The sequence below is a fragment of the Thermobia domestica genome, chromosome 10, assembly GCF_964235325.1.
Source record: "Thermobia domestica chromosome 10, izTheDome1.hap1.1, whole genome shotgun sequence".
Taxonomy (NCBI): Eukaryota; Metazoa; Arthropoda; class Insecta; order Zygentoma; family Lepismatidae; genus Thermobia; species Thermobia domestica.
The window spans coordinates 188619735-188636536 of record NC_137463.1 but is presented as its reverse complement, the minus strand read 5'-3'; the positions used below and the strand labels follow the sequence as shown (position 1 = coordinate 188636536).

Below are 16802 nucleotides of genomic sequence, written 5' to 3'. Positions count from 1 at the left end.
GAAGAAACAACTAACCATATATTACCTTCAAATCCCAACATGACTCATTAAACTATTCCCGTAAGTTATAAATTTAATTTTTGATGTTTGAGATGAAGAGCATGTTTAGTTGAAATTTTTGAATATACAGTATAATGTTTTAACATTTTCACTGCTTCCCTGTAGCACCGAGTTGGATTGCAAGTCAGTTTAATTTGCAGTCATTTCTCTTACACCAACATTGCTTAAACTGTGGTCCACACGATTATCGAGGTCTCTTCCCCCCTTTTTTTCTTAACATTAATCTAAAATAATAATAAATTTAGGTAATTTGTTTTAGTATAACGTCCCACTACTATGTACCGAAGTTAAGAGAGATGGTGGATTGAAGAAAGTGGGAGGAAACAGGAGAACACCGAGAAAATCTACGCATACGGTGTTTCTGCACCACAAAGTCCACTTACATGAATTTTTGTATCTGCACTATAGTTCAGTATCTGAAGCTGTTATACAAATGATATTTTATACAATGTCCATACAATACAATACAATACGGTTAAGACAATACAAAATCTAATAGCTTATATTGATGTATTACTAGATGTATTAATGTATGTTTTCTTCAGTTTTTAACAATAAATAATTGTTATTAATAATTAATTGTTAACAATATAAAATACGAATTTTAATTACTAGTATTTTTAAGATGTAGGTATATTTGTCTATAATGAAAATTTTTTAAAAAATGCTAAATTTACGTTAGAAGGGATAAGAGTAGGGTGGTCCGTAGGACACTCTAATAGAAGAGTCGCCATCGCCACATGAAAAAGGTGTGAGGAACGCTTGCATCACTATATATTTATCATATTCAGAATTTAATTGTATCCGAAGCAGTGACCTAAATAATTTCCCTCTTTTAGTTATCAATTTTTGTAAATTCTTATTAATTCCCCATTCTACCCAGACAATTTTTCTTTATTGTTTTTATACACTTATTTCAAATAACTTTTTTTTTTTCATTCGTTTCTAATTCTTAATTTCTTTGAGTATTCAGTGTTTGCGGTTCTGGTATTGATGATCGTTAGTTAAATCATAGTGGACCCTACATTTAAAAACTTAACTGTGGATTGCAGATTTCGTGTCATACGTTGAATTCAGTCGTAATACAAAACACATTCAGAAGGTTTATAAATATCCAATGGATCACTATCTCATATATAAATTTATATTTGAGAGAATATGCTTGACATCTGATTCCAGTTCTGTTGTAGCTCACTCGTGGCTTTCCACTTCTGATATGAAGGCCGTTCGATTTCCATTGGAAATATATGTGATTCATGATTCCCCATATAACTTCGGTGCTGATGAGAATCTTAAACTCTAAATAAGCGGATAAATTGTATTTTATTAACTGAATGAAATATATGGGGAAATAAACTAAATAAGCAGAGAAATTGTGTTTTATTAACTAAATTAAATATATGGGAAATAAACTCTGCCCTAAATAAAAAAAAAGAGTACCAACCCATGTATATTTTTTATATAATAGAAATTGTAACGAATCGCCGAGATTAGCTCACGTGATGAGTATTTGTTTATTTATTTATTTATCAAGAAATCGTGTTATTGATACGTTATTCCAGAAGAACAAATGTTCTTTGACGATAAAAATGTATAATGTTTAAAAAAATTAAAGATACAAGGGTTGTGTTTCATCACATAGTGAATTGAGTTCAGGAGTTCTGTGAAATATTTTAATTTTCTCAAATGTGGCTTTTGCATCTATATATCATATGACGAGAAATTAGTTAAATTGACAGGAAGACAAAATTGAGTGTTTTTAGGGTGGTCATTGTAAGTTTTTGTTTTTTCAGTTCCAGATTGTGATACCAATGTTTCTTAAACTTCTTTCAGTGAGGACCACTTTTAGTTAATGTAATGTGGAACACAATACTCTTGCTCTTTTAAAAAGCAGATTTCTTTCTCTCTCTCTCTCTTTTTTTAATTGAGCTTGCGTTAATACCCACATTTTAAAAGTGGTATTACGAGCAATTAAATAATTCTGTTAATTTTAGTGTGGTATTAATAGAAAAAATATATTAGTGTCTTTTAATAATTGAAGTCCATAATATTTTATAAGATAGATAGGGCAGTAAATTTAATAAAATTTCAGTTGTGAGGGAGAAAAGAAAGATGTTTGCTTATGTAATTTTCAAACCATGTTCGAGATTCTTAACTGTAGATCCTAGTGTCTGATATGAAAATTTCTTAATTTTATTTTTTCTGTCTCTTTTTGACTGTTTAATCTATAATATCTGATATTAAAGTTACTTGGATTTTATTTTTCCTGTCTTTTTTGGACTAACGTTTAATCTAAGAGGACCACAAGTGTAGATCTCCTGTACCATGATTTGAGAAACACTTTGTAACAGTTTTATAATGTGCGAATCTACAACATACGAGAATCTAACGTTTGAGCCAAGTTTTGATCGTAAATTTCAAAATTTAACATACTTTTACGTGACCTTTTTGGGATGTTTGTAAGAACTTAAGTATATCTAAACTTATATACGAAATTAAATGTCATAAGCTGGATTTTCAAAAGAATGAATACCAGTGGTATCTGATATTTGGATCCAGTTTGTGCTCATGTGAATGTTAGCACTGACTAGAGCTATTAAACGGAATCTTATTTATTGCCCAGGTTTTAAGTAAAAGAGATCTGGCTTTAATAAACCTATTTATTCTACCTTAGCTGCAGTAGCGTACGCAGGAATTTATTTCGGTAGGGGTCCAAACTCAATATGAGGGCATTTTATATTAAAATTCCTAAAATTGCCCCTAAAATTTGGCTAAATTTACACAAAAGTAGAAATTTCGGGGAGGGTCTGGACCCCCAGGACCGACCCCCTGCGTACGTCCCTGCTTAGCTGGTTTGCATTTCTGAAGAATGTACCAAGTATGTCCATAGGAAATGTTCTCAACATCTTCGTTTCGTTGAATTCTTCAGAATAAATTAACGCTGTACAAAAGTTAGAAATGGATTTTGTTGTTTCTGCATTATGAATCTTTAGTAATGGATGTTATAAACATGTAATATTAATATTTTTCTCATTTCTTTTATTTCCAGGTAAGCATATGTAAATGAAGACTGAGTCCTGAACAAAGGTAAATCGCGTAATATTTGTTTTTCCATTTAACGCTGTAGAGATTATATCCTTGTTTAGCAGTGACATTTATGTTCTGATTTCACCTTTCAACATTCTTAACATTGACCCATTATGTCCGTGTGCATCAACGAAGTTCAAATGACGTTCAACTAAATGTATTCAAAATTAAACTATATTTTTTTGTGATCTGCGTTTTCAAAAGTTTGGCACTGTTATTTTCGAACACCATTCATAGCAAGGCGATATGGACAGGAATATGGTGACCACTTAAATCCAACTTTCTGATAGCCCAAGGACAACAATAAGAATAAAGTCGAAATTACTTTTAAATTTTCCGGAGTTTTCTTTCCTCATTCACATCAAGCAAATACTGGGATAGTATCTAACATACAGGTCCCAGGCCACTTCTTTTCTTCCCCCTTTTCCGGATAATGTGTTCGTCAAGGGACGTAATCTCATACGAGACTGGCTTACGACCGTAGATGCCGGTAAAATACAGAAATATGTATAAATTAATAAATTGTATTAACTACACAGAAACGAAGTTCATTTGAATTATTACATAGAATTGAATATTTATCTCTCATATCCCCCGAACATTTTATGTACGCATGTGTTATTGCAAGGAACTTAAATACTCTCTTAATAAGGCTAAAGCTCCAAAACACCGACAAGAAGTTAAACAAATCCCATGATTTCTGTAAATTCTAGGAAGGATATTTGGTTATTCCAAATACGATGTGACTGTGACATTACGTATTGTTTTGTAAAGTACATACTATGAAAATTACGACAATTTACTGTGAAAAACGAAAAATATGTCAACAATAATAGAAAAGAAATTAACAATTTATGAAGTCCGATTCCAGAAGATGCGTGATCCTACCCTAGAATACCGTTCATTTCACTCCGTAAACCAAGAAAATTAAAAAAAAAAAAAAAAAAAGTGTACTACTTGTAAAACACACAATATATCCATTCTCGACAAATAATTTCATACATGCAATAATAGAGTAGAAGCGAAACATATCAAGTAGGTTAGTACTAGGAAATTGAACCCGAGACCTTGCGGCAGAAGGCAAGGGAACTGAACTTATCAAATCAATGCTCTCATTCTTCTAAGAAATCAGTTATCAAGGAGAGGCATCGAAACAGAAGAAATGTAGATCAAGGCTACCAGAAGTCTTAATGAACTGGGAGCCATTATTTTGATTTCTTATTTCCTTAATGCAATATTAGTGTCTTACAAAATTGCACACGTGAAAGATACGTAGAACATAGTACAGAGTTCATGAATAAGAAGAAACAGGCCAAGGATGTTTGTCACAAACGGGATTAAAGATTAGGTATATACTTAAAATACTATTGTGTGATTTAAGATAAACTAATCTGCACGCAGGATTAAAAAATGAAACAAGAAAAGAAAAAGAGAGGGAACGTATGACAGCCCGTAGTTATTATTGCATGTACACTATCTACTTTGGAGGCAAGGCGTAGGGCAAGAAAATAATCGAATTTTAATTAAAAAGTTTAATTAATACTGATTTTTTTTTAATGCATCTCAATAAGGTATTTTCTATCGCGCAAGGCATAGACACAGTAATGTATATTCCTGTGATGTCTTCACTGTAATGTCTTCAATGAAGACTCATCTCTTTCTTGGTCTCTTGGAAGAATTTCTTGTTAATTTGTGTATAAATACGTACGAATCAGTGGCGGCTTTAGCGGTAGGCTGGGTAGGCACGGGCGTACCCAAAAAGTTTAAAAAAGAATATAAAGCTAAAAGATACATTAAAGAGTAAATGTATTTTCCACTATTTATATTAATCGTAATTAATTATAATTAACAAATAGCATCAACCACTACTGTAAAAGTAATTTCCTGCTGTCATTAATTAATCAAATGTGTTTATATATCCATGAACGAGGGAGCGGGCCCACCCAAAATTAAAATTCTAAAGCCGCCCTTGCTACGAATTCGAGTAAAAATCATTTGAAACAAATAATATTACGTGGCTCAGTGGTAAAGCACTCATGGCTGGCGTGTAGAGTCTCTGGTTCGATCCCAGCTTCGACCAAGTGGGCTTTGTGGTGAACAAATGGGTTCTTCCGTTCCTCCTCCATTTCGTTTATTCCACCTTTTCCTTTAGTATCATCACTGTCTCATTTAGCCTCAGACCATAAACGTGGAACGTTAAAGAAAAAGAAAATAAAGAAACTAAGATACTGTGGGACAAACTAGTGCTGTTAATATTCAAATAATTTATTGTAATATTCGAATAATAGATTCTTCGAATATTAAACTGAAATTTCGAACTTTCAGGTTCTCGTGTCACCGTGCTTTACCACATGAAAGGTAAGTTGTGAGTACTAAATAAATTTCTCCCGTAGTACAAATATTCATTTATTTTTAGTAATGGAACTTCCTTCGAAAAGCATATAATAATAATTGGTCATCTTCTTTAAATGAAAATGATAACTTATTTATTTGATTGATTGATTTTGAGTATAACAACCCTTTCAGCAGCGAGGCTATATGAAACGTGGGCCTACTGATTAACGTGGAATCCGAACCACATGATCTTCCACCAGGAATCGAACCTGGGTCTCCTACGCTAAAGGCGAGTACGTTAAGTGTTGTTTATTTGATGAAGCTAACTCGGTGCTTATTAACGCGGTTCTTAAAAACTGCAGATTTACCATTTAAAAAAAAAAACACTTGTATTTTTCTTAAATTTAACTTCTATTTTTCTTAAGTAATCTTCGAGAACTTTTCGATAACTTTTTTTTTTCTTCTTTTTAGCGACAGTTTTCACATCTATACAATGCTACGTACAAAGTTATGCTGTTATAAAATTTTACATTCAGTTTCTTTAATATACACTTTTGCAGGCTTACGTATAATGTAATTGATTGATCCACGATGTTTATGCGTTTCAAGAATAACGTTGTATGCTCAACGTAGTTTTTGCAGAGACATTTATAACGAAATAAGTAAGACTTCTGAATTTCTATACACTAACTTGTATACACTGTACACTAACTTTTGTTCTATTGAAACTTTACTGCTATAAGACATTCTTAACTTTGAATCAAAATCGAGGATATTAGAAGAAAGGTTAATAGTGAATATTTTATTTAGAAGATTGTATTTTCTGTAGATTGTTTAGGTTCATACAATACTAGAACGTACGATGCGCTCTTAAGCATCCGATTTGCATATCAAATGATGAAAGTCAAAGTATTATTATCAAGCCTCTTAACAGCGTAGACTTTGATGCTGCAAGCTGAAAGTGCTATTTCTTGAGCTGATACGTACATAGCTTTCCTACATATGTTGCATACTTTTAGAGTTAACTACTGCAAAAAACATCACTCATAGGTGAATGTGTACTGTAGGTGTTTGTCCAAATAGGTGAAGGTTCAAGGTTACAGATAATGTATCAGCATACCAGTATACACAAATAACAGATACATAAGCAGATCCGTGTTCTTTATGATAGGTGTATCTCTAAAATTAGTTTCATTCTTTGGTGGTAGTGTTGTTAGTTCGGTCATTTTGCGGCTGATTAGGTAGTAAAGTATAATTACTAGCTATAATTTTGACAAATTCTTCATTCATAATTGTCAATTTCTAGCCACTTGTTCGTAGCAGTAGTTGGATCTGTTTCACAGCCAAAATTTCCTTTATTAAAATATGAATTGAAAATGAAGTGTAACTTGCTGTTTACTATTTATTCTGATTGCAGCAGACTTATATTGCCACTACAGTATAGATGTTCCTTTATCTCTTTCATCCATGCGTCCATGGTTTCACGGCAAATTGGGGTTCTGGAAACTTCCACCTTTCCATAATTAAGTTTAACGCGTAGTTAATTTGTGTATGATTGTTTGGAGCATATTTTCAGCTTGTAATATGGAAGCAGAACAATAACTCGATCAAAATATAGCCAGCATTACCTCAAAAATTGCAAACGAAGAAAATATTTGAAGAGCATGGTAGTACCTCTCATCAATGAGGAACATATCGTATTGAAAATATTTTAAGAACGAAAGGGTTTGATTTTGAGAATATCCAGTGGCGTAGCAGCTGCCCCCGCAACCTCCGCAGTGCGGGGGGGGGGGGGCGAAGTCATGCGATGAATAAAGATTTAAAGAAGTAGAACTTCAATCTTACTTCTGTCGGCTTTATAACTAGGTCCCCTTCTCTATACTTTGCGGGTAGGGGGGGCGCAAAAGTTTGTTACGCCACTGAGAATATCAGAAAGTACTATGAAGACATGTTTTTCTGGATTTATTGTTTCATTTTAATAGCTATGATTTTAGGTAAGTTTAGTCATTTTTAGCTAGATTTTGTGCGTCATTCAGCTACTTTCTGAAGACACTTGTTGACTACACTGTGTGGTAGAGTAGGCAAAGGAGAAATATTGTACAAGAAATAAAAAGTGTATGTGGATACAAATAATATAAGAATACATGGACTTAATTTTGCTTTTAGTGTAATTGTGAACACGTTTAGTGTAGCTGGTTTTTCAGCTATAGAACAAGGTTGTACTGAAGCAGTATTTTCTATGCGGAACATACTTCCGCAGTTATGTTTGAAAAATTGAGCTCTAACTCTTGTCACCATATGAATGTTACACTTCAATATTTCCTATACATCTTGTAAATGAATAATTGAATTTTTAAATCACGCTTTGGCTCTGCACACGAATTTGGCAGTAGTCAATTGTCGTTCACAAACTATAACAGAGCGCATGTTCGATTTGGAATAAGCTAATATGATTTTTATTCCATGTTGAATGAAACTAATAATTTTTCATTGATGAAACAGTTGACCTTGTAGAACATAAACTTATAATTTTTCTCACTCTAGTAACTGCATTCTTCCTGTTTGTGAAAGGAAACCAACTACCCAGGGCAGTTACTGGTTGCACTTCTTGTTATTATCCAATGATTACTACACAGTACTCCGTACACGGTATCCTTGAGAGAGGACAAGAGATCGTAGCTTCATTTTCCGCCTCAGAAGACTAATGCGAGAAAAGGAAGGAAGTATATCAGTTCATCTCCCTATCTTTCTTCCTTTGTCTGATACAAAATGGTAACGGCCGACCATGAATCGAAGGTTAATCCTCTTGGTGAGTCATAAAAGAGCCTTGTAAGGAATATTCGAGATGTAAAGTGAATTCCTATAGTAGAATTTGGATAGGATTTCCCTGATAGAGCTCCTTCGTGGCTTATCAGCATTCTTGCCTTTGGTGTGTGACACTGGTTCGATCCCCATTGTTAGATCATATGATTTGTATTCCACATTAAGCGGCAAGTCTCATATATTCTCAGTGCTGAAAGTGGACATTGCATCCGGATAATATTTCCTGCATTTTTAACGGTTGGGTATGTGACGGTCACACTTTAGGCAGTCAGATATTTACAAAATAAAATTTTAAGAGCATGTCATAGTAGGTATTTTTTAATTAGATATTTCGAATTACAGAAAAATAAAGCTATGCTTATTAAATATATATTTAACAATTTCGGATAATTAGTTTTGAGGCCATTTTACTGCATGTGTTTAATGTAACGGTGAATGAAGAATTTTCATAAGAAAATCGGCTTGGGGCTATATACCATTACTCGTCTAGTTTGAGCAAGAAAATAATCCATGAAAAACCCAACTGAAGGTGATTGGACGTAATATTTGCATCTATGATCTCTTGCTGATTAGTCAGCGCCAAACATTAGTGTTTTACTGGGAATATTAAAAAAAAAGCTTATATATTTCTGCACAGATCTTCCCAAGGTATTGCATGTATCATGTAAAAATTCGTGTACATGTTTATGACTGATAATTGATTTGTTTGCACTTTTATTTAACAGTAAAGTATCGTATAGACATAGTGTTTCATGATAGGCTACTAGTACTACTACATTTTTTTTGAAAGCATTATATTGGGTTTGTTCTTTCCTCTCTGAGTGTTAAAAAATAGTTTAACGTCCTATTATTATGGCAGTAATTCTAAACTAATAGCGAGAAATTAAACTTCGATTTTCACTCTACAGCATATTGAAAAATACGGAAACGACTACGAGTACAGATTATTGTGCAATGTGAATCCGTAATGTCTCACATTTATTACCTTTTTGTTCTGAGAGAATATCGGCAGTCAACGAGATATTGCATTTGATGTAATGGTGCAATGAGGAATACTGTTTGCATAATTACTTTTTTTTTTGTATCGTTTTGTTATTAGATTAGTTTTCTCTTCGTTGGAATCAAACCTTGTAATTTAAATTTCACCATTTCTATACTAACTAGTAAAATTCTGACATTTTGTGCAGATTCATAAACCCAGTGACAATACAATGTTTTCATATAATTTTTACACTAATTTATCCGTTTACTTTAAAATTAATGATGTAGAATTAATTATCGAGCGCGTGTTACTTATTCAATCGAGATCCTCAGAGCAGTGAGGCTGTTTGCAAACGACCAGGCGTTCTGTTAACTTCGTGTCAAGTTTGAGCATTCACAAGAAATTTATGTAATTATGTAATTATGGTTTATTAATTAAAATGATTATGTAGTGCGGTACCTACTACATCATCCCCGTAAGATTCTGTAGAGAACTGATTGCATGTGAAAATATTTTATAGTAAAAAATAAGAAAAAATAATAACCGTTAAAAATATTTGCAATCAGTGCTTTTATAAAATGCACTCAAGAAGTAGAAAATAATTTTTGATTGTATAAAATTAAGAAATTAGATAAAAACTATAAGTATTTTGCTGTAATCCGTTATACCCTCTCATGCCCAATGCTTTTAGTGTTTGTACAATTTCTTCGTTACCTCCTCCAACACTTCTTCTTAGCCCATTTTATAAAATCAGTGTTTTTTAAATAAGTTTTTTAAAGATGTTTTTCGAACTATTTTATAGACAAATGCTTAAATATACTTTAGTAAATAAAAAAAACCTAGATCCTCCTGATTAGACCCGCGGACGCTACTTTGAGAACTATATAAGTTAAGTATTGCTTTCTTTAAAATCTTTTTCTCTGGTTTTCTTGAGTAATTTTTGAGGTTGTAAATAGGCGATAACGGTCCTATTTTAACTTTTTTCTTTTAAAGTTCATTATCGTTATTTTTGAAGGTCAAATGAAAACGACTTCAGTTGTGAAAGTGTTATGCTGAGTTTTTTTTCTATTTTCTTCTTTATTATGTAAGACATAATAAAAGACTAAAATGGAAGAAAAAATAGATTTTGTTCTGTCTTTTTGTGTTTTCTAAAGTAAGTCGCGTGTTGCTATTTGTAGAAGTTCAGTAACATTAATCGTAAGTTCCATTGTCTTTTTGACTTTTAATGTAAATGCACAATTATTGTTGTGTCACTCTTAAATTATGATTCATATTTCTTTCGTAATTAGGTGAAATTAATTAGATGTATTTACATTAGAAACTACTGTATTACAACAGATTTCAGATGAGAAGCGGCATGGCCTTGAGTTGGCTTTACACGGCGTCCAATTGACTTTGAGCGGTGTTGACAATTCGCGACAAGCAGTTCTGCACGCTGACTTCTCGCGCTACTGCGAATCTTGACAATAGCAGAGGCGCTTATTAGAAATATTGTATTAGCACATTAACTGCTCACTTTACGAAGTAGAGAAAAGAATTACGAACACATACGTGAAAACTACATCTTTTTATGATAACTGGTTGTCATGATACACGCTTTGAAAGGTTTCCATATAAAACAATTAGTAAAACGAGCGTTGAGTCCCGTCTAATTTCCAGTGGATTTTTCTTCGATTTGGAAATGGAACTCAACTTTTATTAAAGGATAATCAGGGGTGTAACCAACAGGTTGTTCTAGGGGAACATTACTTTCAGGGGGAGGAAAGCTTTTCACACATTAAAAACAGAACAAATGACCTCTTTCAGAATATGAAAGCATTTTAACTCACCATGTATACTATACACATATTATGTTTCCTCGATGCTACCTTAACAAAAGACGGATCTTAACAGTACTGAAGTTGAAAAGCGGATTGTAAGAGATAAATCAATAAGCTATTCATAAGAAAACAAATGCTGTTTCTAGCAGTCTGTTTATCCGACTTTGTGTTTATGTAGGTTAAAATACTAAAAGGAAAAAACTCGAAAAAATATCAACTCAGATATTATTATGCAATAATATAGTAGTGAGAGATCCTGGGGGGACTGAGGGAGCCAGGGCCCCTCATTTTATTTGTAAATGTGCAATATTAGGCATAATTTGAATGCAATTTGTCTTAAAATCATCATATATGCTTTCTGCATCTGAATGCACCCCCCCCCCCAATTTACAGAGAAATCAGCGTCCTTGTAATTAGGTACAGAAACTGTATTGATGATGTTTTCTTTTTTCTTTTTTTAAAAATCTTATTTTATTATAAACGTTCCTAATTTGCATTAATTATTAAATAAGTTTACTAAACATATACTAGATGAACCTCATTTCGGGGCTGGAAATAGTTTGGAAAGTCAAGGCCCGCTTTTCCCCCGTTTCTACACCCTTGAGAATAGTAAGCGATCGAATTAAATAACAAGCCTCTGCAATTTGATTCATATATATATATATATATATATATATATATATATATATATATATATATATATATATTCGATTCCCGGCGGTAGCTCATGTGGAAGAACAGAAGGTATGGGACATTCGTAATATTGTTTTGAAATCGCCTTCATGCAAGATTCTTCCTTATTCGACAGAAGAAACGCAGTATGATTTTTTTTTCTTCGTTTCAATACCTTACGTATGTGTGGCCAATTACGTACTCCTTCTTTACTCCTCTAGCAGGGACGCAAAAGCACCAGGCGTCTGAGTGGTGTCATAAATTATTGTAACCCAAAACAAACTCGACCATATCGTGTTGCTTACGAATCAGATGGATTGTTGTTGTGAGACCTACATCAAGTATAAGAGTATGTTATTACATGGAAGCAAAGGAGCTGATTGTGTGTGTAGGAACGCAACTTCTCTTCTTCTAGCATAAACAGAATTCATCAGTGTCTAGGTTGCTTTCTTTCGTGGTAGTTCATTTGTTCTCCAAAATTATAGTTGACAATGTCTTTAAGGAAACCGAGTACAAGTGCGGAATTTTCTTTAAAAAAAAAAAAAAAAAAAAAAGTGCTACGAAGTGAAGCTCGAAGAATAATTTTTTGTGTTTACAATTTTTGGAACTCATAATAAAAAATTTACAAGAGTCAGATTCAGACAATGGCGAAATATTAATTGACATAGACGATAGTGAAAGTAGTGTTGAAGACGAACGTTTAGCAGTTCCACTGGAATAAGTTAATAGGTAGGTTATTCAGTTGCTATATATACTTCTAGGATACACAGCCAAAATCTTTGAGTTTGCTGGAATAGTATATTTACATTGTGAATAATGTTGCCAATGTATGTGTAATAATCTCAACTAGAGGAAGAGCGAGAAGGGAAAGTTGAGTCCGAAATCCGGCAACACCGCGCGGAATATCGCACAGCATTGGCTACTGCCCGTGATGCTTTACATCTGAAAAACACAATAGCTACAGTTTCTGTCTAGTGCCGAGATGAGAGGAGAATGCAAATTTTGGAGAAGTCTTTTCTCGATTCGTGAATGATTCCTTCTCGAAAAGCTTTGCTCGTCTTGTCTCGAAAATGTCTCAATGCCTTTTGTAAATTTTTGTACTCGACTTTTGGAAGTAGTCTCGTAGAATTTTGCTCTTAGTAAATAGAAAATTCAAATGATATATGGGGTAATTGTTAAATAATTAGCATTAATTAAAAAAAAGATACGTATCATCCATGTACAGTATCTTAATAATGTTCATACCCAAATGAACGTAAAGTCATTCATACACGTAACTATTGTGCTGCCAAAATGAATTGAGCCGTGGCAAAAATGCGAACTAAAGCTCACACCCTCACCCACCTACGCGTTGAGACAATAAGGGTTCAGCTGTTGCTAAGCGAGAGTAAGCGAGTGGAATTCCTTCAGCCGATAGCAGCGCTTGCAACGAAAAACTAAGGATCAAGTCAATGTGGTATATCTATAGTAGTAAATGATTTTATCAAGGCAAATTTTCGGAGTCTACATGAAATGCTAAGATACTGACTAAACTTCCGATCTCTTGCAAATATCAGGTAATATAACAGAAGTAATAAGATACAATTAATCAAATATTAAAATAAATTGTACCATTTAAAATATAATTTACGTAGAAAGTAAGCTGCCTTAATTTTTAAAATCACACTGAGTCTCATGTATATAAAAATTAAAGTGACTATGTTTGTGACTTAATAACTCTTTAACTACCCGACTGATCTCGATCAAATTTTCATTATAGATGAGGTTTGGGCCTGGGATGATTTCTATCATTTCACTTTGATGGTTCAACTTAGGTGAGGGGGGAGATACATAAAAATGATTGAAAATGACCGATATCAGAGAGCAGCACTTCAGTAATAGTAAAAAAATGACTGACTAACGGCACATAAAAGTAATTTTTCTTGCTTTAACCCAGGGAAGCGGGTAATTGATGCTAGTATCACATAAATAGTTTAAACAGTGTAATAGTTAAATAGTATTGCATAAATAAAATAGTTTTAGTCTGAATCATTAAATCATGTAATGGCGAACGATGATTTAACTTCGGATTCTCATTGTTTCTTATGTATAATATTTACAAGAGAGAATTAAATATTCAGGATGTATAATGTATTCAGATGTTAAATTACAATATATAGAAAATAAAGTTCAGTTATAATGTATTGCAAAATCTGCATTTAAATCATATTTATAATTGAAGAATATTGTCTAATAACGTGCGTATCTCTAAACCATTATAAATGCTCTTTCCTTATATTTATCATCACTTTATCAATTAGTACTTTTTATATTGTGGAACCTGTGATATTAGAACTTGTTTTGGATTTCTCCTCTTGTGGGCTACAGTACTTCTATCATCAGATCATGGCTTCGCACAAGCAGTATCCTTCTTGATGTTGACATCACTATTACTCATGTGTGCATTGTATAAAAGCACTATTGAAACTACTAGTGCTATTAGAACTCGAACAATTAGGTGTCCGAATATTCTCGGTGTATTTGATTAATGAATAGTTGTTCGAAGAACTTAAACGGATGATTGCGTAACTGCTCCAGTAAACGAGTGGTTGTTTACATAGATATTCGAATAACGAATATTTGGATAATTAGGAATCATTTTCCGAATAATTTTAGCAACACGAGGGCCATTAGTGTTGTACATTGTAGTCGATCCACAGACCATTCTAACTAATAAAAGTTGTCTACATTTTAAAACATTTGAGAAATAGTGGTTTATAGTATTTCTACAAACCACTGTTTCTCAAATGTTTTAAAATGAAGACAATTTTTATTAGTTACAATGTCCTGTCACTTTTCAAAGATGTATTTGTATTTAGTGTATATATGTTTATCGCGAATATAACACATATCGGATGTTCTAAAAATAGCGCCCGTGCACTACAGGACTATTCTACAAGTCAAAGTGAAAAAATATATATAATTGTATATCTTTCGGATCCTTGTCTGAAGACTCGAAATGCACTATGTGCCAACGTCGCTGATAGAGCGCCACAGAGTAGATCTATGAGTCTATTAAATAGTTTCATCTATTTTTTTCCAGATGGCAGTTAAAATCGATACCAGTACCATCAAGGGGGGCTAGTACCACTTATTAACGTAACAATCGATATAACTGCTTGATGGGTTCGTAGAGCAATGCTAATGGTTCTAAGTCAGTTTACGGCGTTGCTACATCATTAATTTTTTGATTCTCCATAGCGACTGCAGGAGGCCCCGGAGGGTATAGCATTTATATAACATTTACACTTTATCTTGACCTGAAGAATATCGGTCGCCGTCTTTAGAACATTATATATATATGGGCGGATCCAGGATATGATCAAGGGAGGGGCTGAACCATATTTTACCGTTTTATCCAGTGTAAAGCAGGATTGAAGCCCATTTTATCCAGTGTATATCTGAGCATCAAGGGGGGGCTATAGCCCCCCTTGGATCCGCCATATATATATATATATAGGACCGGAACTAGGATTCTCTGGGGGGGGGTGCAGCAGTAACTACCAGTGCATTTGAATTAAATTTGAGTATTTTTTAAATGCCGTTAGGCATCTGTGATATGAATGAAGAATTTCTATAGAAATGCTGTGTCTGCTCTCGATGAATTCTTTTCCTTCAACCTTCAGAAAATTGACTTAAACTATTGGTTTTGCAAAACTCACTGCTAGCTTCTTACTTTAGGTAGTATGTGTTTACAACGAAGGGGGGGTACACGTGCACCTTTGCACCCCCCTAAATCTGGCCATATATATATACTAGCAGCGTTCACCCCGCTTCGCTGCGGTCACCCCGGAACGCAATAAACTTTGTTACTTAGATAATTTTTACTTTTTCGCTTTCAAATTGCAGTAAATGTTAACATTATAGCGCCTGTCATTTATGTTAACCCGCCGAGTGACACGGTCATGCGGGTTGCATATAAATACGTTTATTTTTATACCTATGATGAACTAACAAAGGATTTGTACGTTATGGACACTTGAATGGTCAATTATCTCAAGACACTGGTAATTAAAAATTAAAGTGATATGATAAAAACCATCTAGGGTCCAAATCCTAATAACCCCCCAAAAATGAAAGAAATTGGTTCAGCCGTATTAGCGTGATGAGCTAACAAAGGATTTGTGCGTTCTCTTTTATATAATAGATATATATATGCATGTTTGAGGCATGAAATTCGGAATATAAACTCTTCACAAAAAATAAGACTTAAAGCGGGTTACAGTTTCTATAATATTCAAATTTCCGGATTGATATTCATTAAACTTTATTCTTTCCGGGTGGCGAAGAACGGTTACTTCTAGTACATCTACGTAAGTGACAAGCAGATTAGATTATCGGGATAGTTCTCGAGGACTTGTGATCTTGGAACACAATTTGTGAAATGCTGCTATAAACGATATTACAGTTTTACAGATGCGTTTTTGTTTCGTAAATACAGCATATTAAAAATACTCTATATGTATTGATCATTGTGCAGAGAGTTGAACATGGGGAAATAACACGTCACCAGTAGACTGCTTATCGAAAAGGAAATTACGCCGAATTTCAAAGCAAGAGGGGAAACTAATCTGTTGATGAGCGCAAAGTTGCTGAACTCATCTTCAGATTACTTGTTTGACTGGAATGAAAAAGTGGTGCGCTAGTAGAGTAAATTGGGTAAAGTATTTCTAATCTCCGTCCACCTCACCCACGTTACTTGGCATCACTTGAAGAATTAAATCAATTTACTGTGTAAGAGCCACGCCTATTTCCTGTTCCGTCTTTGATGATAATATTTTTTTCTTTTAGTGTATGTCATCTATTTTTTTCTTTCTGTTTTTGTCGAGTTCACAAATTTCCCCTCTACTGGTTTTCCAGTTTGACACTCTCCGCGAACGAAACGGAAATTACCTTCCCCAACTCTCGTGTTGCACTTCACAGCAGGTTATATTTTTCCTCTTCCTCTTTTGTGAATAGCTTGTCATTTCATCTCTTACGTAATT

General features: G+C 33.6%; 1 protein-coding gene across 4 annotated transcripts in view; it reads left to right on the top strand.

The window, feature by feature from the left end:
* The window catches only part of LOC145662890 (protein FAM13A), a 288108-nt gene that overhangs the window by 79063 nt on the left and 192243 nt on the right, over nucleotides 1–16802 (top strand). Inside the window, exon 2 of one of the 4 annotated variants that reach the window (XM_081728862.1) lies at nucleotides 5473–5505. The exons of 2 other annotated variants lie outside the window; for them this stretch is intronic. The gene's annotated coding sequence lies outside the window, so the exon portion shown is untranslated. Of the gene's footprint in view, nucleotides 1–3125; nucleotides 3148–5472; nucleotides 5506–16802 lie in introns of those variants that run through there. One more of the 4 variants, XM_081728863.1, reaches the window with a different exon arrangement.